The sequence below is a fragment of the Pinus tabuliformis genome, chromosome 5_2 (assembly GCF_031772625.1).
Source record: "Pinus tabuliformis cultivar Carrire ecotype Pingquan chromosome 5_2, CPIR1, whole genome shotgun sequence".
NCBI lineage: Eukaryota > Viridiplantae > Streptophyta > Pinopsida > Pinales > Pinaceae > Pinus > Pinus tabuliformis.
In genome coordinates, this window is record NC_142306.1 from 1,113,365,236 (window position 1) to 1,113,392,835 (window position 27,600).

The following is a 27,600-nucleotide window of genomic DNA, read 5'->3' on the forward strand; positions in this document are numbered from 1 at the left end:
TCCACTTCAAAAACCATTGACAAATTTGAGGTTTTTCCTCAATCCAGGGAACCCACACCCTAGGAATATGGTTTTCAACCATTCAAAAGTGGAGCTACCAACTTGATGTAATCCAAACAATTATCAAAAGCATTCATTATCAATTTGACTCCAATGATTGGTCTTTCAGTCAATGTCAAACCCAAACAAACTCCATGGGTTGACATCGATGACAACACCATACAATACATGCCTAGTAATTGTTTATTATTACTTGTCTACAACATCAGTAACCCCACTGATGATATTTCCACTAGGAACCCAAAACAATAGTATGGTTTTAGATAAACACATTTTTGATATACTTATTGTTTGGCACATCTTCATTCTAGCCCTTAATTACTTGACCTACTTGATCATATTCAAGTGGCCTTTCAATTTAACCCATTATAATTCCATTTGTGGCTTATATTTAGATGTTACATTGCAATGTTTATGCACAATATCCTCCTTTGTTTGATACTTCAACTTCTCTTTCTTGATTTGGAAATCCTTATATAACAATTATGTTTGAGATAGAGTTTCATGTAAGGTATATCGTGTCATTTCTCAAAGGCTTACCAAGCATATATGTTTAATTGCTTGATCTCTTGAGCTTTAACATGGGAGAAATAATAACACTTCCACCTACACATACAACATTCTCCGAAGACATTCTCCTTTGAACCTTCAAAGACATAGTCTGGTGGAGGACGGTAGTATTTTCTTATGTAGAATTGTTTTGCTAAGAGAAAAAAACATCCACCCTCCATAACTATATGAAGCATTTTTGACTTCCATAAAGTTCCAATAAAGTTCCATCCATTTAGCATATAAAGTTGTTCTCAAAAGAGGCGTTCGATTTTCCTAGCATGGGATTGTACCCACACACCCAATTATTGTGTCATAAACAGTGAAGGTAGATTCATCATTGAAACCCCAAATTGAATGCACAAGAATATGTTGGCATTAATTCATGGTGCTTCACTAGGAATCATCCTTGAGAATCAAAGAAATAAGTTGTGCAATAATGTGTGAACCTTGCTTGCTCTATAACACCCAATGTTGCATGCACTTTATATTTTTCAACTGCAACTACTGTCCTCTCTACTTTTGGACTTGGTACATCAATAGAAAAAGCATGGTATCTAAAAAACTCCTCCCAACCCTTAAAATATATATTATCCATTACAACACCAAACTTAGAACCTCAAGAATAGCCACCAATAAAAGCTTCAGGAAACACAAGAAACTATGACCCATAAGAAGCACCTTTTGCTATCAATCTTTCTAAGTTTATTTGTGATACGCTACTCGGAATGTGTTACAAAATATGATCAAATAATTTCAGACATTAATACCACATGATGTATGCTTCCCTTGAGTGGCTAGTGAACCCATTGTTGGTGCCCTATTTTGACCCTAATTTCACTATTTCCCACCTCCATTTTTGTCATTTTTGTACTCCTATACCTACTCTCCTATCACTTTCATTGCCCTAAAACTGTTAATCCTACCATGAGCTAAAGCATTTCATTTGTGTCATTTTACTATTTATTGGTTAAGTTTAAGTGAATTTAAGTTGTTCCTAACTAGCTAACTAATCAATGTGATTGAGTGAGTATTGCAGCAGCATGAGCAGGTTAAAATCAAGAGAGTGCCTGTCCACGAGCCATGTTCCACCATTTTTGTACTTAACAACCATTGTAGGATCAGTACTCAATGATATAAAGGATGAATAGGCCGTGTGCTTCTAGATGGTCGATCCACCCATAGTTGTGATCGAACGAGTTCAATATCTTCCATGATGAAGATCTTCACCATCCTCGCTGAACTTAGCCTATGCCAATACTGGGGTTAGTTGAGGATTTGTTATGCTAAATAGAACAGGTTGTTCCGGCAATCTAATCTGGAAGATTGATTTAGCCAAGTCATTGGACTTCCTATGTTTGGTCCAGTGTTGTTTTTAACTAAATTCGATGCCTATAAAGGTCTGATCTGCAATAACTAGGAAGTTAGTGAGAAAAAGAGAATATTGTCATTGTATCATTGAAGTATTACTTCCAGACATATTATTTTTAATTTGAAGAGTGTTATTATGGCCATGCCTTGAGCTCAGAATGATTCACCTGATGGTTTGTTGTGATTTCGTGAGTTATATGTGTTACGCTTTTCGTTTTTTTGTAAGTATTTATGCTTCCCCAGGTGTGGCCGAGCCCACCATCATCTAGGAATAGCTTTGTATTATTTCTTAGGAAACATAGTCGTGTGTCAATTATAGTTGCTTCTCATTTGTTTCTGGTTTGTATATTAATCGTTTATATACTGTGTGGAGGATTTCATTGATTTGGAATGATTTCAGTGTGCTAACCATTGTATGCATTTTCAGACCTTTCAATTTAGCAATCTGAATGTGTAGTTCTTGTGTGCATCATAGAGATTGGTGCACCTACCTTTAAGACAGAGTCATACTCTGTTTTCCAAAGCAACGAGTTGTATTTTCCTAACTGTGTTGTTGCAGTCATATGAAAACTTGTTTCAATCACGTTGTGAATTGAATTCCTGTGGTGAGATGGTCCCTTTGTTGAAAACGCAGAACACACCCTCGAATGTTGAAGTCAATATAATTCATTGTGTAGCAAGGATTGATATGGTGTGGGTTTAGTTGTGTAGAGTAGGAAGCTGGATTGGAATATGTTGGGTCCCTATAATACTAGTGATTACACCATTACTATTGTAGTTATACCCCTTATTAATATTGTTGTTCCCCTATTGCCCCCATATTGTTATTATTGTGCCCCATAGAATCCATCTATTGTTATTTTTGTGGCTTTATATTATTATTGTTAGGTCGGCTAGATTATATTGTGACCCCTTAGACTCCTATATATAGAAAGGAGGTTTTGACATTTGAATCATCCAAGAATTGTTCATTTATGTAATGTAAAGGAGGTTGCTTGCTCGAAGAGACAAAATTCTAAGGCGTTGATCTATCTTTTCTATCTTTTCTTGAGCTGGTTTCATAACATTTGGTATTAGAGCTTTGGATTCTAGGGTTTCGCTGCTCCAAACAGGTCATCATGGAATTTTCGATATAACCTTTTTTCTGCGACGTTTCAAAAGTTGCAAAAAAAACCCATTTGAGAAGACATCGCGCTGAACCTCAGGTCCGAATTTCCGAGCTTTTCGCGCTATATTTTCGGAGATATGATCTGAGGAAGTTGGTCCTTTTGCAGACTCCTGAATTACATTCCAAACAGGTGACCTGGGGAAAATCGTCATAACTTTCTCTCTGGGGATCAGATTGAAATTTAGTAAGAATGTACAGAAAGAGGACGGACTGTAGTTTCTTGTATACATTTTTCAGATCCAAAGATCGAAACAGTGACCCGTGGCATGTCGTACAAGTTCGCTCTACTGAACTAGTCTATAATCAAGTCACTATGGGAGATTTCGCATAACTCTTCCTTGGAGAATCCAATTTGGGCCAGACTTGTGGCATTGGAAAGAGGACACAAAGGGCTAATGCAGATCACAAATTCAGAACTAGATGATCGGAAAGGCCAGAGATACATCAGAGGCAATATCGAGCTCCTACAAAGTGAAAAACGTTGTGTAGATTTTCTTAAATTTTTGCTTAAGCTTGGTTTGAAAATTTATTTTGAAGGAATTCAAAGGGCATAATAGAGAATTATTATCGGTAACTGATGCCCCAAGGAAATAAAATGCAAACACCTAGTAAGGAACCTGAAAGCTCTAGCATGACTCATGAAGAAGAAGAAGAAATGCTATATGATATATCAAAATTACAAGAACAAGTGCAACAAGTGTCACTTGCACAAAAAGCAACAGAATCTAAGATGGATGGTTTAAGGAAAGATGTAGAAGCTAAGATGGATGGTTTAAAGAAAGGTGTAGAAGCTAATATGGATTTTTTAAAGAAAGGCGTAGAAGCTAAAATTGATGGCATGGATGATAAGATGGAAGAATTGAAGATAAATATGAATAAGTTGCTACAAGAAATGGTCACTAAGGGTGAAAGGGTACTAAAGGAAACTCATAATGAAAACAAAATAAATTTTAATCATGATTCCATAGACTCTAATGTTGGATCGAAGACTCACCATATTCCAAAAATCAATATGAGGAAGTTTGATGGCAAGGATCCCGCCACATGGATATTACAGATGGAGCAATTCTTCGATCTCAGTAATGTGCAAAACACACAAAAGGTACATATGGAAACTTTATATTTGGAACCAAATCAGTTTGTATGGTATCAATGGCTTTGCTCTCGTAAAAAATTTATCACGTGGGCAATTTTTACGAAAGAATTGATAGCACATTATGAGGATACAAAAAGCAACACTTTTTTTAGCCAATTGATAAGTCTCAAACAAAAGGGTTCAATAATGGAGCACATTGAGGAGTTCCAAAAATTGAACATAAGGGTAAAATATATTCAAGAGGAGCATAGGATTGATGTGTTCATAGGGTCCTTAAAGGATAATATCCAACATGATGTTCGCCTTTGGGAACCTGATTCACTAGAGAAGGCATTCAGGTTAGCAAGAAAAATGGAAAGCAAAATTATGGCAACCAGGAAGTATACCACTCACAACTATAAATACGGAAGTGTTGTTGCCCCTAGTCTTCCACAACCTATAACGTTGACACCACAACAATTGGAAGAAAAAAGAGCAAAAGGGCTTTGTTACAGTTGTGATAGAAAATACACTAAAGGTCATAACTGTGCTGAGAAGAAATTATTCTACATAGATTGTGAAGAGGAAGAAGAAAACGACCAAGAAAGGTCAAAAGAAGAGGATATACTCCAGGAACAAAGCCTAGATGAAGAAAAAATAAATCCGACCATATCTTGTAATGCATTGGCGAGAATTACCACTCCTCAAACCATCAAGATAGAAGGACAAATCAAGAAGAAAAAGGTAATAGTGTTGATTGATTCAGGAAGCACCCACAATTTTATTCATTGTAAGGTAGAAAAAGAATTGAATTGCTTCCTATATCTAGCACCAGAGTGTCAAGTGATGATTGCAAATGGAGGAACAATAAATTGCTCTGGAAAGTGCCATAATATCAAGCTATCCATGGGAGAATATGTATTGACTAGCCCAATGCTTTCCATTCCAATGGGAGGTGTTGATGTTGTACTAGGAGTCCGATGGCTACAATCCTTGGGTACAATAGCTTTTAATTTTCAAGAACTTTTCATCAAATTTTCTACGGAAGGAAAGGAATTTGAATTAAGGGGTATTGCAGGGAAACCAGGAAAGATAATCAGCTCTAATGGTATGACAAAGCTTCTAAAAAAGGAGCAAAGAGGTGTAACTTCACAATTATGTTCGCTAGATGTTTCCACATCAGAATCATCTATTTCTCCAGATCTCCAAAAAGTCCTGGACAATCATTCCAAGGTATTTGACACTCCCAAAGGTCTCCCACCTATGCGTGATCATGATCATGCTATTCATCTTATTCCAGGAAGTGTTCCTCTAAACATCAGGCCGTACAGATATCCCTATGTCCAAAAGAGTGAAATTGAACGTATGGTTACAGAAATGCTAGAGGCTAGTATAATTCAACCGAGTCAAAGTTCTTTCTCTGCTCCAGTAGCATTAGTGCACAAGAAGGATGGATCATGGTGCACATGTCCGGATTATATGGAGCTCAACAAGCTCACTATTAAAGATAAGTTCCCCATTCCTATCATTGATGAATTACTGGATGAATTTCATGGATCAATTTACTTCACCAAGTTGGATCTTCTTTCAGGATATCATCAAATTAGAATGAAGACTGAAGACATTCCGAAAACAGCATTTAGAACTCATGAGGGTCATTATGAATTTTTGGTCATGCCTTTTGGCCTTACCAATGCACCTTCAACATTTCAAGGTTTGATGAATTCAATTTTCAAACCATTCCTTAGAAAATTTGTGTCAGTATTTTTTGATGATATACTAATCTACAACAAGTCTTGGAAGGAGCATGTTGAACATGTTGACAAGGTGCTACAACTATTGGAGGAGAAACAATTGTATGCAAAAAGATCCAAATGTTTCTTTGGAGTCCAGGAGGTGGAATATCTGGGTCATATTGCATCTCATGAAGGAGTTAAGGTAGACCCTAGCAAAATTAAAGCCATTAAGGAATGGATAAACGAAGCAAGGGAGGAATGGAAGAATGACGAAGAAGTGTGGGCACTTATTCGAAAGTTACAACAAGATTCCAGTACGTCTGATACATTTAGCTGGCAAAATGATTCGTTATGGTACAAAGATCGCTTATACCTCTATAAGAATTCCCAGCTAAAACAAAAGATTCTTATGGAATTGCACACTTCTCCCTTAGGAGGGCACTCAGGATTTTTAAAAACTCACCACAGGGTTAAGAAGGAATTTTTTTGGGATGGCCTTAAATTAGATATTCAAAAGTTTGTGGCGGAATGTTTGGTTTGCCAACAAAATAAAGTTGAAACAATTAAGACAACAGGTCTATTACAACCTTTATCCATTCCAAGCCAATGTTGGGAGGAGGTTTCAATGGATTTTATCATAGGTTTACCCAAGTATGAGGGAAAGAGTGTCATCATGGTGGTAGTTGGCAGACTTACCAAGTATGCACACTTTTGTGCATTATCACATCCATTTAAAGCCAGTACAGTTTCTACTGCATTTATGGAAACAATTCAAAAGCTACATGGAAACCCAAAGATTATTGTAAGTGACAGAGATCCCATTTTCACTGGAAATTTTTGGACAGAATTATTTTCTTGTCTTGGTACTCAGTTAGCTCATAGCTCATCTTATCATCCTCAATCTGATGGGAAACTGAGATAGTAAACAAATGTTTGGAGGGATATCTTCTTTGCTTTGTATCTAATAAATAGACACAATGGGTCAAATGGTTGCCTCTAGCTGAATGGTGGTATAACACTTCCTTCCATATAGCAACAAAAATGACCCCATTTATGGCACTTTATGGGTATCAACCACCATCCATCACATCATATTTAAGAGAAAATTCTAAGGTTTAGGCAGTGGAACATCACATCGAACATCAACAACAAGTCCTCCAACTCTTAAAGGATAACCTCGTGTTGGCACAGAATAGAATGAAACAATAGGCAGATCAACATCGCAGTGAAAGAAGTTTTGATGTAGGTGATTGGGTATTCCTACAGCTACAACCATATAAGAAAATGTCCCTCAAGCAAGCTAAGAAGGATAATAAATTATCACCAAAGTATTATGGTCTGTACAAGGTGTTGCAAATGATTGGTACTATGGCATACAAATTGAAGCTTCCTGCAGCTTCTCGATTGCACCCAGTTTTCCATGTTTCATGTTTAAAGAAGGTTATAGGCGACAAGCTCCCAGTTCAAACAATATTTCCAGAACTTGACGAGGAAGGAAAAATTATATTGGAACCGGAAGCAGTCATAGAAACAAGAACTCGACAGCTACGAAATCGATCAATTTCAGAGTATCTTATCAAGTGGAAGAACTTATCTGCTGAAGATTCCACATGGGAGGATGAGAATTTTATGCAGAAGTATCCAGAACTACTCAAGCGTTGAGGACAACACTTTTTAGAAGGAGAGGGGCATGTTGGGTCCCTATAATACTAGTGATTACCCCATTACTATTGTTGTTATACCCCTTATTAATATTGTTGTGCCCCTATTACCCCCATATTGTTATTACTGTGCCCCATAGAATCCCTGTATTGTTATTTTTGTGGCTTTATATTATTATTGTTAGGTCGGTTGGATTATATTGTGACCGCTTAGACTCCTATATATAGAAAGGAGGTTTTGTCATTTGAATCATCCAAGAATTTTTCATTTATGTAATGTAAAGGAGGTTTCCCCCTCGAAGAGGCTGAATTCTAAGGCGTTGCTCTATCTTTTCTATCTTTTCTTGAGCTGGTTTCATAACATAATATGCATTGAGTGGATTTTAGTTAATTCCAAATAGAAATCGCATTGCTTGTTTCTTTCCATTATTAAATTGATTGGTTTTCCTCTAAGTTATTTTCATGAATATGTGTGTCATAGGAGTATTTCTTTCCAGATTGTTGATTGGAATAGCTTAACTTATCATAGTTTAATCTAGTCTTGTTTCTTGATAGATTCTTAGTTTCTTAATAAAGTTTGCAGATTGATTTTGAAGTTCAATTGAGTGATTCAACTTTCAGTGTGATTCCTTTTGCTTTGTTTTGAGTGCTTGAGTGCAGTACTATAGCCTATAATTTGATACTATTGGTTGAAATCGTAGTTTCCATCTTGAGGTAATTTCCATTAGCATTGCCTTAGTATAACGTGTGCTTGATTATGTTTCGAAGTAGTTAAGGTTGCAATCAGTTGTGTGATTTACATTTTTCATTGAGAAGACGAAGTGTTGGTTTGCCAAAATCTTAAGTAGGTTTTCTTGAGCTTAGTTTGAGATTTGATTCATGCTAAATGCAACTGTAAGATAGCCTCTCAAGTATAGTTTTGTGTGTCTTATAGAAATTCATAGTTATGTTATTTTATTTTCATTCTTGAAAATAGAATTAGGGTTTGATATTTGAGCTTGTTCCTAAGGTTATTACAGATTAAGTAATATGTATGCAGATTAGTTGAGTGTAAGAGATCAAGTTGCTTGGTTAAGTATATGAGAGAGAGTATTCAGATTAGTTCCTAACATAAAGACCTTTTACTTGTTGTCAATACAGTGGAATTAATGTGAAGCCTTCTCATTCTAGGGTTTGAATTGTTAGCGCTTGAATTTGGCCTCAGGCTGAAAAAGACAAAATCCAAGGCAACATCAAACCACTTAGCCTCGTAGCTAGCCCTACGGGGCAGGAGAGGGCTCTCTCCGGGTCTATCTCGGCAAAAGGTCTTCAAAGGGCGGCGATGACCAATAAAGAACACTGATTTTAGGCTAGTAAACTGATTGAGAAGGTTTGATTTCAGATTTTTAGGGTTTTGGTGGAAAACAGGGGGAGAGAAATTTTGGGTGCGGGGATGGGACACAGCTTTTGCAGAGGTCTTTTTGCGGCAAGGTAGGAGATTGTCTTGATGTCTTTGATTTAAGTGAATGGATAGGAATGACGGGTGAGGAGCTAAAGAGAGCAAGAAACCATCGAGAGTTCTCTTTAGACAGAGGAAAACATAGATATTAAGCAAACTTAAAGGCAGAGCATATAAATTATGAATTCTACCTTAACACTTCATTTACTTAATGTGTAGAAAAGAGAAAGAGGAAACTGATACACATAACAAATCTTACAAGTACATCAGAGAAGTACGCCATCAACACAAATAACCACAGGAATCCCAAATAGTGCTGCAAAACCCTGGTCTTTCCTTTGCCAAAATTGCAGAGATACAAAGTGTAATACAATAGAAGCTTCTCCCTCAAGAGTCCAACCATGAAAATGACTAAGAAAATACATAATATAGGCAAGCTAACACCTTTCCTTGCCTCTAGGGGTCGAGCTCATCCTTCTAGGAGCTGTTTCAACCAATTATAAACTGAGCACTAAAATCTAGGCAGTCAAAACAACTTGCCTCTATAAGCTAGGAAAGCAATTCATTCATTAAATTTTTGACTTTTTATGAATGAATCTTCTAGAAGAGATAAATAAGTGCCATGACATCATAAAATTACATCAATTACATCAAAGAGGATGAAAAATCACTCCAAAAAGTCAAAACTAGTCAAATCTACGTTTTGTTGAGTTGTAGGTGAAAATCTGGCAAATTTCCCTGATGCGTAGCGCCCCAATTCTCAACGCATAGCGCGCCTTTGAGCCAACTTTTGAGGCACTTCCCGGCATCCAAATGAGGCAAAAGTAGGCTTGTTGGAAAGGTCTGGATGTCTACTTTCTAACCCAAGTAGAATTTCTCAATTTGGTGTCCATTTTCCCCTCCAAAATTGCAATCTCCCAAGACTGCTTCCTGTGTGTCCAAAAAGTGGCAGAAAGTCATTTTTTGCATGTTTTTTGACCTTCTGAGGGCTCAAAACCTGATGAAATGTCTTGGAAAATGCTGAGAAAATGTAATTTTTCATGAAAAATCCAAAAATGCTGAGTTTTTGAGAAATGGACTTGCCCATCTTCAGGGTAGCGCGCGGCGCGCTACGCGTTGAGGGAAAAAACCTGCTTTTTGACCAAAAAATTCAAAAATGACCAAAATTGCTCCAAATTCTCTGAAATTTGAGCTGAAGGTGTGTCATTTAGTACCATGCTCCTCCAAGGAAGCCTCAGCCAAAATATGAAGGGGATCGGGCCTTTTCCTCCGTTTTAGTGCCTTGGCCAACCGTCCTTTGAGTACCTTCATTCTTGCTTTACACACATGCATTCGAGCCCAATAGTGATTCTTCATGTGTCGGAGCATGTCTTTTTCCATGTTTGCCTTGGCCAGCAACTTCTCCAAATGAGTATTGACCCGGATGAGCATAGCCTCTCGCTCAATGGGTGTCAAATCATCGGGTCTCTTGCGAGCCAAGTTGCGGTCTTCATGGATCCTCTGCAACTCATCAAGAGAGTGTTCATCCTCTAATTGCTTGTTGCGCTACTCTAAATAAGTAATTGTCCAATTTTCCATCTCCAATTTTTGCTGCAACAAGTCATTTTCAGCCCTTAGTTGTTGGATGATCTCCTTTGACTCTAGGCTAGGAGAAATGATATCAAGGTCAACAACATCTATGCCTGGAACACCTGATGGCCCCTCATCAATCTTGGGCTGCTTGCCTCTCTCTGGTACCTATGCTGTTGTCAAAAGTGAGGCCCCTTCCACCTGCTGTGGAGATAACTCTCGATGTGCTGATGAAGAAGGCGAGACCCCTTCCACCTGATGTGGAGATAATACTCGTCATGTAGATGCAAATAAGACCCTGTGGCCTCTCTGATATGTAACATAAGGAGGAGTGCTGACATGCTCAGGCTCTGGAATATCAAACTGATGTGAAGGCCCTCCCTCATCACGGACAACCTCAGGAGGTGGCTGTGGCACTGTGAACAAGTCACGAGAAATGAAATCCTCCCATGGAATACCCTGTTGTGCGAACTGATGCATGACCACAATCTTGATCAGTGCATAATGATAGATGCTCTTGTGTTGATGTGCTGGGCTCTTTCTTTGCACCAAGGGCACCATCCTCTCTATATTTCGGCACATGAAGAATGGAATGTTCATCATTCGTACCCGTGTGAAATGCATCAACAAACGGATATGGTACGAATATAAATGTGAAAATCTGCCCTCGCAAGTGAAATAGCGAATGATGATCCTCATCAAAGGTGCATACTCGTCTCTTAAGAATCTGAAGGGAAAAAAACCAATTAGGTGCCTCATATATACAGGTTTGATATATGGCTCATAATGAAATCTGTCCAACTGTTGGCGCTTGTTCCACTCTTCTCCAATATTGGGTATCCTTGTTGCTAGAGCAACAATCTCGGGTGACAATGTGAAGTTCACTCCTGCAAGATTCACATGCCCATTGTGCAAATGTAGGACAAACAAGCGGGCCAATTCCTTGTGGTGTTGAATTTGGGAGATTCTCTCACAATATTCATAGCATGATTGATATCGGAAACATGACACTGCAAGTGGACAAGCTTGTAGATAAGCCAAAGAGGTGGGCTCCTCCCTGACATGTTGACCACCTTTACCACCCCTGTGATGCCTCCTTGGCACCTCTACCTCTGGTGTTGATTCACGGTCATCACTTTGCTCATAATCTGTTTCAGTTTCTGACATGGTTTTGGAGGCAAGTGACTGAAAAATAATGTTGATTGTGCACCCAATGAACTGTTGTTTTGACTTGTTTAAATGTTGTTACCAAGGGGAAAAACACACATGGGAAATGTTAGGGAAAAGGGAAAATTGAGGGGATTAGGGAAAACAAATGTGAAATGAAATTTTAGGAAAGGAACATGGAACAATTGCAATCATAATTTGTGGGATTTTAATGGGAAGTAGGGTTTAGAAAATTTACATAGGGTTTTAGGAATTAGTAGGGTTTAGGGATTTTAATGATTTTTAATAGGGAAATTATTGATTGCATGGAAAAATATCAAGGAAAATGGTGATGAAAATATGGGGAAAGAGGAATGGATAATGGGTAACCTTGGGTGGCAAATTTCAATGAAACCCTAGCACATTTGCATTTTTAATATTTGATACAGCAAGGTAGGGTTTTTATTTCATATTAGCATGACATTTTTTGCATGTTCATTGCTCATTCATCTTAGCCAAACCAAAATCACCATGGATTAGAGGCCTACCTGAAAAGATTTTGAGAGAGAAGTAGTTTTGGTGGCTTGCTGGCGATTTTTTGAGCAAGAAACCCTACGCGTAGCGCGCCCAGCCTAATGCATAGCGCGCCTCCAACGCGTAGCGCCTGAGTTAATTAACACTGGAAAATGCGCACTGATGCGTAGCGCGCCCCCAACGCGTAGCGCACCTCCTCTGATGCGTAGCGCGCCGCTGTAATTGCCCAATTCGCCCAATGAACTTTGAAATCGACTTGACAAGTATTCTTTTGAAGTGTTGAGAGGCAAATGAGTTACCAATGAGGAGGGAGGGGCTTTTATAGGCTCACTTTTGAATTTAATTTTCCCAAAACCCACTTTATAATGTTTTTGAAATGACACTTTTTTGAATTAATTGTTGCTGACTTCTGGTTTCCTTTTTCAAAATAGATTGGTTGAAATGATGATTTCTCTTGAAAATTTTTGCAGGGATAGCTTCGGAGATGTCTTAGCAAAGGAGACCAAGGCTGCATGCCAACTTTCGGAGAATTTGAACTTTTTACAAATTTTTACAAAAATGAGATAATGACCTTTGTCTTCAAAAACAGGGTTTTTGAAAACAAGGTAAAAATTAGCTGTACAATGATAAGAGTTATTAAAATGATGCTTTATGACGGATATCCCTCTGGCCTGCTGGTCCTTTATGACATCTCAAGACAAAGCTTGACTCAACCCTAGACCTAAGACCTTGACATTTAAAACAGGGAAATGACCTTGTGAAGAATTTACTCAAGAAAACATGATCCAGCATTGCCAAACAAGAGGGGAATAAAAGACATAAGCTTCTCCACCAGGGTTATGGCATGCCTAACGGGATGCAGCATGATCACACTGATGAGACACCTAATTATGAAATGCAAAGAGTTTTGATCTCTAGTGGAGGGCTACTAGACCGACTCTAACATGAATCAAGAACAGTTATTGAGTGCAAGATTGATTGCTTAGTTTAAAATTGAATTACCATCACAAGTAGATTAAATCTTTTAATTCTTTCAAGTGTAAACTGTAAGAGCCAAAAATTAGGATTTGGATTTCGAATGTAACTTTAAACTGTTGAGTTAATGTGTGGAGTCTGTTTAATTAGGAATTCGCTTTCATAGTCTGTCAAAGTGGAATCTATGGTAAAGAATTAGGCCTTCACTTGAGTCCAAATTTCAGTCCAAGAATAGAATAGGTTAAGTTTATAGAGATTTCAAAGTCTTTAAGTTGAATTTGACTATTTATTCTACCTATGTTAGCAAGATGAATTGATTCTCTTTTTGAGTTGTGTGTTTACAAGCATTTGTGTGTTCCATTACTTAGCTGATCATTATAAAGGAAAAAAATAAAGCTCTGACCAAGAACTGAATGTAGAAAGTGCAGTACAACTCGTGTTTATGAGCCCGGATTGACATATAGATGCAGGAGAATTAATACACCTATTAAATCTCTCAACATTTAGATGTCGTTGCCGGGGAAGTTGTAATTAGAGTTTCAAGATCTTGCAAGACTATGACAGGGCGGAGAGTGTATGGTAAGATGTGAGTGGAGAGCCACACATCCACTTTTGTGGGGTTGCTCCAAAGTCTGACCAATCACTTCTTGTTCTTGACTTTCTATTTCCTTTATCTTTATGCGTAGGAGTACAGGTAGACGTAGAGACAATAAGGGTAGATTTATTTCCAATTCTAAATTTCCTGCAACCTTTAGATCAGTTAATATACCTCTTATTAATACTGCTAATCGATATGCAGGACTGAGACAAGAAGGAGGAAGTGTTGATACTAACTTGGTTTCAGATCGGGAATTCTTAGATCAAGGAGAAAAGACCATTCAATAGGTTGTATTTGACAACATTGAAGGGATCGAGGTAGAAAAAGTAGAACTGCAAGAGAACATGGATGAGAAATCAACCAACATCAACCTGTTCCAGTACGTCCTGTTCACAATATAGTCAGCAAACCTCTTCGGGTGCCCGTCGCAGATATGGACCACCAAGACAAGGAGAATAGAAACAATGAAGAACACCATGGAGAGGGAGAATGCCCTTGATGCAATGTTAAATTCTTTGGAGGAAACAACCCAAAAGGCCCAAGAGGAGGACCAGAGGAAGACAACGAAGAGACTACCTTCGGATTCCCTATCCTAGATGTGACTCGCGACATCAACATGAAAAACATCCCAATGGCATCTCTTCCGCTATTCTACGGTAAATCATCTGAAGATCCCGATGCATTTCTTTTTGAATTTGATATTTTATGTCGCAGTTATAATTACTATGAGGATGCACATAAACTTAAATTGTTTCCCGCCACTTTATAAGATGCAGCCTTAGATGGTTCATGAGTCTAGGGGAACACACTATATGCTCATGGGATGACATGAAATCAATCTTCCTTAAAAAGTATCAAGATTTTTGTAAGAGTAGGGATGTCAATGATATCATTAGGATGCAACAAACAGAAGATGAAAACCTATAGGAGTATCTTGAATGATTCCTATACAATTTTCACAAATACCGTGGATCAAACTTGGACGAAAATATTGTCAAAACTGTGTTCCTAAAAGGCTTGAGGGATGACTCCATTGAAACATTAAACCTTCTTAGCGGTGGGGACATCTATAAAAACCCATTTTCTGAGGTAGTTGAGCTCTGTCGTACCTATTCTATGAGCCAACCTAACGTAGGCAAAAATATTTGAGAACTTAAAGATAATTCCAGAGACTATGTGACAAAGAAAACTATGGCTAATGCTGTTACGAGAGTCGAACTGGGAAACTTATTAGAAAACTTTAAAACTGATATACTCAACACAATCAGTGACCAGCTAGACACTATGAAAATCAAACAAAAACAAGAGGCCGAAAAAGCAGCCATGGCAGTGTTTTGTTCCAAGTGTAGGCGCAAACATGCAGATAGGGAATGTCCTTTAAATGCCATTGAGATTTGTGGAATCTGCATTCTAGAAAACTCGACCGAGAAGTGCCCATCACTTCCCAACCTACAGGTTATCTACAAAGGGAACGTTGAAGCCATTTACCAATCTCAAGCCACCAAAATACCCATCTGGAGAGGCCAGAATCAGAATATGTTTCCATATCCAAATTCCCAAGGTTATGGTCAGACTCAGCTTTGGACCTTCCAAACATCTTACCCTCCTTGGGCTACTCTGCAACCAAAAAACACTGCCTGGAGCCAGAATTGGAGGACAAACCCCTATACCAACACATATCAACCCCAAACCCAATTTCATGTGCCTTACCCAAACATGTCAAGTACCTCGTATAATCTGACCATGAAATCCTATCAGCATGCGTATAACCCCAACATGTATCAACAACCCATACTGCCACCACCTCCTTTGCATCAGTTGTTACCTGCACCTGCTAACCCATCATCTTCACAGGCACCTGCTACCTTTAACCCACCCCAACCTACACTGTTGCCTGCACAACCCGTACCTAACCCAAGTCATAATAGGCCACCTCAACCTGTGCAAAACATTGATATACAACCTTTTCCTACATATATGATCATTTCCATTCCTATGAATGAAATCCAATTGTGATCAGGAAAGACTATAAACAAAGGAAAATCAATTGTTGTTATCCAAGAAGAGGTGCCCTCCACATCATCCGAAAACCAATTGCAAAACGAAAAACAACAACAACCATAGAAGAAGAATCAAACAAACCACCATACTCGGAAAGACTGATTGTAAAGAAAGAAGAGACCCCTCTTGAATATGATTTGGAAAACGAACTAAGGAATGTCTGCATTAAAATTCCACTTTTACATGCAATTAGAAACATTCCTATTTACACCAAAATTTTCAAAGATATCTGCATTAAGAAATCGGGGAGGAAGGGGCATAAGAACCAGAATGTCAAAATCATAAGCCAAATGTCCACTATGATTTCTGACTTGCCTGCGAAGTACAATGACCCTGGGAATCCCATTGTCACCATTGAGGTAAATGGAGTACTTCTACCAAATACCCTCGTGGATCTAGGAGCATCAATAATTTCAATGACCTATGAAATAATGACATCATTACAACTACCTGGACTTAAATCCACCCCTATCCTTTTAGAGATGGTTGACAAATCCGTCATCAAACCAATGGGAACCTTAGAGGACACAGTGGTCACTCTTGCCTCTTGGAAATATCCCATAGATTTCGTGGGAAATTCTCCGAAAACCTCTAGGCCCAAACACCCCGTGGTTTTGGGATGACCATGGTTGGCAACTGTTGATGCCGTCATAGGATGTAGAAACAAAGAAATGATTATTTCTAATGGTCCCCACAACCAAACTCTGCCCATTTTTCCCCCTTCTCAGATAGTCGTTGAAGTACCATTATGGCTCGAAAACCCATATGGAGACGAAGACTGTATGTTTCCTTTGTTTTCATTAGATCAGTCTACAGGTTTCCAAGAGCATTCTGATGAACATGTTTTGCAACAGTTTTTAGCTGGTAGCTCTTGTATCGATTATCCCATCTCTTTCAATGGTTATCAGCATTTGTTTATTGATGAGTTTCAGGAAACCTTCCATCCAGCTATCTTCGCCTCTTTTGCAGCAATGGAGGAAATCCATGAACCCACCATAGAGCTTGTAGAAATTTTTGAAGGAAAGATCTTACATATCGATATAGGATTGACTATAGAATAGAAGCAGCAGTTGATGAGTATGATTCATGAACAAACTGGAGCTTTCGCCTGAGATTACTTGGACATGAGGGGCATACATCCAGAAACCTGTATCCACCATATTTATGCAAATGAAGAAATGAGACATGTTCGGAAACCACAAAGGCATATGAACCTAGCGTTAAAAGACATTGTTAAAGATAAGCTTCAGAAACTTTTGGCTGCAGATTTCATTTACCCCATTTCTTACAGTAGGTGGGTGTTACCTCTGGTAGTGGTTCCAAAGAAGAATGGCAAGTGGTGTATCTACTTCGACTACAGAGAATTAAGCAAGGCCACATTGCGTGACTATTTTCCATTACCCTTCATTGATCAAGTCCTCAACACTTTATTAGGGAAGAAATATTTTTCTTTTCTAGATGGGTACAGCGGTTACAATCAAATATAAATCGTTGAAGAAGACCAAGAGAAAACTACCTTTACATGCCCTTGGGGTACTTATGCATATAGAGTCCTTCCCTTTGGTCTTTGTAATGCCCCCGCCACTTTTCAGAGAGCTATACTTGCCACTTTCTCTAATTTGATCCATGACTTTGTGGAGGTCTATATGGATGACTTCACAGTTTATGGAGATGACTTTTCACAGGCTTTGGCAAATCTAGAGAAAGTATTGATTCGTTGTCAAGAAGTTGATCTAGCCCTTAGTAGTGATAAATATAAGATGATGAAAACTAAGGGAACTATTCTAGGCCATCATGTGTCATTAGAAAGAATTCAAGTTCATCCACCAAAAATCAAGGTAATCTTGCGTATCCCTATTCCTAGCTTGCAAAAGGAGGTAAGAAGGTTTTTAGGGCACGCTGGTTATTATCAACAATTTTATTGATAATTTCACTAGAATTACAGCACCATTATTTAAATTGTTAACTAAAATGTTGACTTTGTATGGAATGTTGACTGTCAATAGGCTTTTTAGGTACTCAAGGAAAAGTTGACCACTGCTCCGGAACTGAGAGGGCCAAATTGGTCCTTACCTTTTCATATTTGTACAGATGCTTCAGATACTGCATTGGGAGCGGTCTTGGGAAAAAGGGAGGATAACTTTCCCTATGCTATTTATTTCGTCAGCAAAAATCTTTCTTCCACTGAATTAAATTATACGGTTACTAAAAAAGAGTTGTTAGAAATTGTGCATGTTGTAGGGAAGTTTAGGCATTATATTACCAGTTATGAGACATTTGTCCATACCGATCATTCTTCTGTTAGATTTTTAATGAATAAACCTATTACTAACGGAAGGATAACAAGATGGTTGTTTCTTTTATAAGAATTCATTATAATTGTAATTGATAGGCCTGGGAGGGATAACTTGGCAGCTGACTTCTTATCTCGTTTGAACATTGCGCAGGGAAGCATGCCAACACAACTACTGATGAATTTCCAAATGAATCATTATTTTCCATTTCTACTATTACTCCTTGGTTCGTTGATGTCGCCAATTATCTAGTATTAGGAAAACTACCTCAAAACATGTTGGCCCGAGAAAAGCATAATATAGTGCAGCATAGTGCTAATTTCTCTTGGATTGAAGGGGATCTATTTTATAGCAGGCCAGACTTGATTATGAGGTGATGTGTGCGGGAAGATGAAATGTATGATGTGCTGAGAGCCAATCACAATGAGCCTTGTGGTGGCTCAACTCCTTACCACCCCCAGGCTAACAAGTAAGTGCAGTCCACAAACAAAGTTTTAGAATCCATCCTCACAAAAACTATTCAACTGCATCATATGGATTGGGCGAATAAGTTACTGGAGGCACTATGGGCTTACCAGATCACTTTGATCCAGACGGCTCTAGAGACCCACACAGAACAAAGAGGACTCAGGAAAGCTCAAAAATCAAAGTGTTCGTATTATTCTCGAACCAGGACTAGAGTGTAGACCTCGTTCTCCTGATCTCGGCAATGCAAACGATTTGTCAAACCGAGTCTGTATATGAAAGTTAGAAGAAGTCAAAGTTGGGTTGACTTTTTGCTGACTGGACAGGCTTAAGGAGGGCACAATTTGGATAGAACCCACCCACCGAATTCCGGCCAACCTGGGCCGAATTCCGAGGGAATTTGTGGCCTTGTTAAAAGCCTCCTATGCCTTAAATTCAAAATTTCAAAAATGTGCATGTTTGTTTTTATAACAAAAAAAAAGGGGGGGGGGGCTAGGGGCCACCAACCCCGCCACCCCCCCAACTCATATAGCCATATCATTAAAAATTTTAATGGGGGTGGGTCGTCCCTTGGGGCACGAACCCAACCACCCAACCAACGAACCATCCATTAAAGCATGTACCAGCACCCCCCATTAATGTGATAAAACCTAACTTTAATGAACCATAAAGTTGCGCTTGAAATGAATGCATGACAAAGGGCTGCCCAATGCGGACCCGATGCCCCAGCAAAGAAACATATATGCGGTTGAAACAAAAGGGGTATTAAAATGGAGGGGTCGGGGTTTGTCCACCCGACCTCCTCCTATAATGTGGAATCCTAACCAATCCACCTAAACGAATTTCTTGTTTAATCCACCAACAAATTTATATAAAAACCCAATTTGCATAGTGCACGAGATAGATGGAGGAACCAGGAGCAGGCACAGATTTCGATACAGAGGATGCAGAATCTTGGCACGCAGTTCGAGGCAGCGTTTTGTAACAGGGGTGAAATTTCACTTTGTCAGATTTTGACAAGTTTTATATAGTTTCAGCACTTCTCGACGCCACGAACGCAATGTCGTTGTCTGTTTCTCCATCAGAGTTCTGCATTTTTAGGCCACTTTTTAGTATGCAAGTGGAACCATGATTGCTGCAGAAACAGGGAGCGGAACCATGATCCTTGAAATTTTCCTAAGGAGGTAATTTTTATCCATGTCGAAATATAGTCAAGTTTACAGTCGTTTTTCATGGTTTTCCTCAGGGATCACAATGGCGAGGTCAAATTTGCCTTTCGAGTTGCAGATTTCCACTATGCACATGGAGCATAATCTTTGAGGAATCTAGGGGGAATCTAAAAGATTCCTTCAGCCACAGATTCTCAACTTCTCAGAATTCAGAAATCAGACAGTCGATTTTGCACTATTCAACGCCACAAATCTGATGGTGCATTCAGATTTCTCATTCTCTCATTCTATTCTTTAGCTACTTTTCTAAGTGGAATGCAGGTGTCAGCATTCATGTGCGAGCAACCATTTCCATGTGATTGATGCCGTGAGATTGATGGCCCGAGCAGTGTCAGCGGTTTGACATCCGCTTCTTCAGATGGCCCTTGGTTGTGAGGTATATTCAGTGTGTTCATGTACTTATTTTGCTATGCATTGTGCTGCACATATCCCTGTTTGATCTTGTTTATTACATGTTTTCATGATTTCTACTTGATGTGACATGGAATCGTCTATGTGATGTACTTGTTGTCATGATTTGTCATGTTATGTTTTGAGATCCCTTTGTTTTATGTTGATGCGATACTCATGTTATTGTCATGCATGTTTTGCATTGAGATCCATTTTATGCCATGTTGGCAGGATGCTCATCATGCATGAGTTTGTGTCATACTGATAGGAGTCCTTTTTTACTGAGGGTTCCTGTAGAGGAACATCTCTTGGAGCCACTCTTGCGTGAGGGAATTTTCCTTGTATGATAGCGACATCATCACTACTGATAGCACTTAATGCAGTGGCCTACACCATCTTAACACCGGGGCCTGAAGACGTAGTCCCTCCTGGACGAACTCCATTATCAATGTCTTGTTATTTTATGTTGTTGATGATTGACATGTTCCTCTTCTTTACAGCATGCACATGTATTCATTTATGTTCTTTTAAAAATTCAGTATAATACATCACGAAAGTAAAAGGTGTTAGAAGGGTCCTTCGTCACACCCGGACCTAGATCAAGTGGTATCAGAGCGGTCTTTGTGTTGATGTGAATTGTAGCGTGAACAATGGAATGTGCAGCAACAGAGCATAAAAAAGCAATGTACGAGACCATGCTCAACATTTCCAAAAGGGTAGAGATAATGTATGAAACTCTACAGAAAGAGACAGAGGAAAAGGAGTGATTGCATCTTCAATTGCAAGCCACGGAAGAGGCCCTAGAAGAACTTAAGCACAACAACTAGAATCTTCAAACAGATAACACTGAATTGAAGATGCTTCTACATGAAGAGAAAGAGGAGAAACATAGTTTTCTACAACAATTGCAAGCAAGGGACGAGGCCTTGGAAAATCTGTAGCGTGACCCATGTGAGGTAAAATGTAATTCTCTAAATTCATGTATGTGCCCTGATGATGATTTTGTTGTTTTCGAAAATCATACCACGGGAATTGGCTCCAAACTGTTGAAGAAAATGGGGTATGAAGGAAAAGGCTTGGGAATTAATGGCCAAGGCATTCTCAACCCCATCAAAGTGGAAGAATTACCCCGTCAGACAGGACTTGGATATGTCAGAAAGGAAGTTGGGGAATGCGCATAGATGGCTAGCGAACCACCAACAACAGATGATGAGAAGCCCTCGTCAGTTCTTTCCAAATCGACAAAGGAGGTAAAAGATGTTGATTTCCTTTCAATTTTGTCATCACGGTATGATTTCTGTTGGAGATTTCGAGATCCCAATTGTAGGGACAAAAATGAGGCTCCTTACAAGGATGAGGCACAAGGAGGAAAAAGAACTTGGTGTTAATAACCAAGGCATAACTCAACCAATGGAGGTTGAGAAGAGGCCTCAATTTGCAGGCTCGAGATACACCAAGGGAGAATGTTTGAAGGTGTCATATGCTTCCGATACATCGTCAAAATCGTCGAGGAAAGAGAATGATGGGGAAACATCCCATCATCCCATGGCAGTGTCCATTGCAGGGAGAGAGCTGAGGTAAGCTCTCATCGCCATACTTACACCAGAGACAGCAAGGAAAGGTATAACCATTCTCAACATTCAAATATTCATTTCTATTATGATCATGTTGTTAATGATGAACGAAGAACATGGTGTCGAAAAACATGCACCTTTTGTGGATTACATAACCATAGATTTTCTAAGTGTTGGAAAATAATGGTAGCACACAAAAGGATGAGGCATGAAAGACCCTCTCAACAGCAGGTAAAGAGACATGTTAAGTAGATCTGGAGGAAGAAAACCTATTGCAGTCATTGCGACAGAAGTGGTCATCAAAGAGCCACTTGTTGGAGGCACCATCCAGAGCAGTGCCTTAAAGACAAAGTGTCAGTGCGTGAACCAGGTGAAGCAGTTGTTCAACAAGCAAAACCGCCACAAGGAGGTGACCCATTCACATTGATAATTAAAAAATGGTTTCTAGATATGTTGTCTTGTCATGGTCGTGTTTTGTAAATCATTTGTTGCATTTTAAGATGTAAAAGTGATGATGTGTTTTCCATCACTTGTTCAGCAATAATGATGTTTGGTCTTATTTGGTGTCGCATGTTAAACTGTGAAAGTGATGTTATGTTTCCATCACTTGTCAAAACAATAGTATTTGGTCTTATGTTTGTAAATCATGTGTTGAAGTGATGATGTGTTTTCCATCACTTGTTGAAGCAGCAATGATAGGTTGGCCTTATTGTCATAGCTGGGGTCTTGCGTCCATCTTGATGTAAACTTGACCACCGAGTATGTGTTATAAACTCATGGCAAGTGTGGGACATTTGGGTCATTAGTTGGTCATAAAATTCAAGCATGTAATTTGCAAAACAATTTACTATAGGTTGCAGAGGTAGAAGGTGTCGGCTCGTCGCTTAAGGATCCGAAGAACAAAGGTGAAGGAGATGGAAGCGAGACCTTTTCAGGACGCTTGTGATGCAGACAAGGTATAGAGAAGTTGCAGATTATTTTTCATTCTTTTGGAGGACCAAAAGCTCCTCAGTGGGGAGGATTGATCCAGGTGGCTCCAGAGACCCACACAGAACAAAGAGGGCTCAGGAAAGCTCAAAAATCAAAGTGTTTGTATTATTCTCGAACTAGGACTAGAGCATAGATCTCATCGTCCTGATCGAGGCAGTGTGAACAGTTCATCAAACCAAGTCCGTATGTGAAAGTTAGAAGCAGTCAAAGTTGGGTTGACTTTTTGCTAACTAGGCAGGCTTAAGGAGGCCACAATTTGGATAGAACCCGCCCACCGGATTCCGGCGAACCTGGGCTGGATTCCGGGTGAATTTTTGGCCTCATTAAAAAACCTCCTACACCTTAAATTTGAATTTTCAAAAATGTGCATGTTTGTTTTTATAACGAAAAAAATATTAAAAAAGGGGGGGTTGGGGGCCACCAACCCTGCCACCCCCCCAACTCACATAACCATATCATTAAAAATGTTAATGGGGGTGGGTCAGCCCTTTGGGCACAGACCTAACCACCCAACCAACGAACCCTCCATTAAAGCATGTACCAGCACCCCCCATTAATGTGATAAAACCAAACTTTAATGAACCATAAAACTGCGCTTGAAATGAATGCATGACGGAGGTTAACTATGGGGCAGGCCACCCAATGCGGACCTGACCCCCCAGCAAAGAAATATATACATGGTTGAAACAAAAGGGGTATTAAAATGGAGGGGTCTGGGTTTGACCACCCAACCTCCTCCTTATAATGTGGAATCCTAACCAATCCACCTAAACGAATTTCTTGTTTAATCCGCCAACAAATTTATATAGAAACCAAATTTGAACAGTGCACGAAACAGATGGAGGAAACAGGATTGGGCATGGATTTCGAGACAGAGGAAGCAAAATCTTGGCACGTAGTTCGAGGCAGCATTTTGTAGGAGGGGTAAAATTTCACTTTGTCAGATTTTGACAAATTTTATATGGTTTCAGCACTTCTCGACACCACGAACGCAATGGCGTTGTCTGTTTCTCCATCAGAGTTCTTCATTTTTCGGCCATTTTTCAGTATGCAAGTGGAACCATGATTGTAATAGAAACAGGGAGTGGAACCATGATCCTTGAATTTTTCTTGAGGAGGTAATTTTTCTCCATGTCAGAATATAGTCAAGTTTACAGTCGTTTTTCATGGTTTTCTGCAGGGATAGCAATGGCAAGGTTAGATTCACCCTTCGAGTTGCATATTTCCAGTCTGCCCATGGAGCAGAATCTATGAGGAATCCAGGGGGAATCTAAAAGATTCCTTCAATTCCAGATTCTCAGTTCTCAGAATTCAGAAGTCAGACAGTCGATTTTGCACTATTCAACGCCGCAAATCTGATGGTGCATTCCGATTTCTCATTCTCTCATTCTGTTCTTTAGCCACTCTTCTAAGTGGAATGCAGGTGCCAGCATTCATGTGCGAGCAACCATTTCCATGCGATTGATGGCGTGAGATCGATGGCCCGAGCAGCTTCAACAGTTTGACATCCACTTCTTCAGATGGCCCTTGGTTGTGAGGTATATGCAGTGTGTTCATGTACTTATTTCGTTATGCATTGTGTTGCACAGATCCCTGTTTGATCTTGTTTATTACATGTTTTCATGATTCCTGCTTGATGTGACGCAGAATCGTCTATGTGATGTACTTGTTGTCATGATTTGTCATGTTATGTTTTGAGATCCCTTTGTTGTATGTTGATGGGATACTCATGTTGTCGTCATGCATGTTTTGCATTAAGATCCATTTTATGCCATGTTGGTGGGATGCTCATCATGCATCAGTTTGTCATACTGATAGGAGTCCTTTTTTACTGAGGGTTCCTGTAGCGGAACGTCTCTTGGAGCCACTCCTGCGTGAGGGCATTTTCCTTGTATGATAGTGACATCACCACTATGTACATCTTCACTATTGATAGCACTTAATGCAGCGGCCTACACCATCTTGACACTGGGGCCCGGAGACGTAGTCCCTCCTAGACGAACTCCGTTATCAACGTCTTGTTATTTTATGTCGCTGCTGATTGACATGTTCCTCTTCTTTATAGCATGCACATGTATCCATTTATGTTCTTTTAAAAATGCAACCTAACACATCACGAAAGTAAAAGTTCTTGGAAGGGTCCTTCGTCACACCCGGACCTGGATCACACTTGGAGATATGTGACAGGACACACACCTTATCAGTTATTCTATGGTAAACAAGTGCTCTTGCCCATTGAGTTCCAAGTAAAACATTCAGGACTGCCACCCAGTTGGGCATGAATCTAAATGAATCTCAAGAATAGAGGTTGATGCAACCGAATGAACTTGACGAAATCTAACAAGATGCCTACCAAAGAACTGCATTGGTGCAGAACCAAAGAGCTTGATGGCACGAGAAATTTATCAAGAAGAAATTCTTTCACCCAGGTGACTGGGCCTTGTTATATGATAGTAAGTTTAAGCATTTTAAAGATAAATTTTCTATCAGATGGTTCGGACCATATGAAGTAAATGAATTTTTTGATAATGGTTCAATTCGTATTTGTACTAGCGATGATGATAAGACTTCCTTTGTAGTAAATGGTCATCGAATTAAATTTTATCACAAACCACTTTCATGTGATCAGTTTTTGCAGGAAGTACAAAAGGATCCAAGGTTGGAGTTGATTCATGCAAATGATCAGCCCCTTGTTGGTTCAGTTGATTATTAATTTCTTTATATTTACTTATGCATATATATATATATATATAAACCAGTGCATTGTTATTTTTTTATATCCACAAGTGGTTCTCCCCACAACCCATGTAGAATAAAGAAGGAATTCACCAGGAGCAAGTTTATTCCTTTATCCAAGCCCGGTGGATTACTGATGGAAAATGAACCCCTGGAGTATACTATGGGCAACTCAGACTCTCTAAACATGAAGCTCCCGAGCATTGGCTGATCCAGGTTTGCAAAATGATATGGACCAGTATTAGTCTAGGGATTCCTTGAGTATAAAGTTATTTTTTTCTGGGCCCAAGGGAATAATTACGAAAAAGAAGCCCCTTAGAGCTCTCTTTCCAGACATTTCCAACTCCCTAAATAAGAAATTCCCTAAGCAGTTATCATTCCAGGTCTAGTTAAAAATCCACAGGATGATAAACATGGATTTCTAAAGAACAATAATCAGCACGATATATGGCATCAAGTAAGAGGATCTCGAAATTATGTATTCCATACTCTACGTTTAAGCAGTCTTTGTACCATACTCTGCAAAATTTCAAATCTACTATCACAGTTGTGTTCTGAAAAAGCCTTTTTGGAATCATGAAGGGATTATATTTTCCTTATATGAGAATGTTTCACAATCAGTACTCATCTCTGCCAGTAGTTAAGGATGATTGTCTCTACTGATTGATATGCACAAAGATTGATCCACAAGATCTGTACTTAACCTGTAAAAATCCAAGATATCATCATTTGAACTTCATTTCCAGAATACACAGTTACGGCTTCAGCATTATTCCTATCAACATCGTTTTCATTCAAATACTTGGGCACTACATCAAAACAAGGAAATCTCCACAAAATCACTAATATCTTAAGTGGCTCAGGTATGCACTTTTATTTGTTTGAATTTGATTAATGAATAGTTAAAATTCATGTTGTGAAAATGTGCCTCTAAACTTATCCCTCATTCTAAATTTCGCTCATAATCCTATTCTATATTTCCCTAACATTTCCTCCCTAATCCCACATCGACTACATTCTGGCATGATCGGTGGGACATGAACCCACAATCACCTACTTTCCTACCACGTTGTGTAATGATACACGCCCTTGTCCTCGCTTCATCTTCACCTCATGACACCTCCCAGCAATCATGAGTATGTGTGTGTCGACTCTCGTTCGGCCATGATGTTCACTCTCTACACCAGGTACATATGGGTCGATCATCATTATGCTATCAGTATCATGCTCCCAATTCATTGTGATGATTATGCGATCATTCATCTAAGTTCTGAAATATGAGGGGTATCCAAGACCAAGATTATAGAGTCAGTAAGCGACCGAGAGGTAGCTAAGAGTTGGCAGGAGCGAAATTGCAATTGAATGCAGGTGCCAAGCAAAATGGGAGTCGATCACCACGAACCCACCTTCGTCCAGCTCGCATGTAGTCCAGAGTATCAGCAGTGTAGCGGCATTGTGGAAGAGAAAGGATGGATAACCTTTCTGCAAAAATTCCAAGGTTACAACGATCAGGTTGCCTTGGCATTTGTACGAAGTTTTTGTGGGGAGCATGTCCAGGTGGGAAATTTAAGTTTCATAGTTACAGAGGATTCAGTGAGCAGATCCATCGGGCTACCAGCGAAAGGCGAACTATTCTTTAAAGGAGGGCAGTTGGACATTCTGAACTGCGCCATGTTTTTGAAGCCCACTTACAGGTCTCTCAGTTGGGAAAAAGGAGTATTACAGAGTTGCATAGAGGAACAATGGCACCCGCTGCTCATGATGTTGCAACGCTTCATAACTTGCGAGGGAAGGTATGCAGTTGTGTTCCTCTATCATATTCGATTGATGACTCATTTTACAAAAGACAAATAGTTAAATATTCCCCACTTCTTGAAATTAAGTTTGCATAAAATGGCTCGAGGGGTGCAGTCTCAGAGTAGGAAACCTGAGACTGCATTGTATCACCATAGCCTCATTAAAATTATGTTAGTCGCTGAGC

At 39.3% G+C, this 27,600-nt stretch overlaps 1 pseudogene; it reads right to left on the bottom strand.

Moving 5' to 3' along the window:
- Positions 1 to 613: 613 nt before the first annotated feature.
- On the bottom strand, positions 614 to 27,144 carry LOC149163123 (bifunctional nitrilase/nitrile hydratase NIT4A pseudogene; annotated as a pseudogene).
- Positions 27,145 to 27,600: the final 456 nt, after the last annotated feature.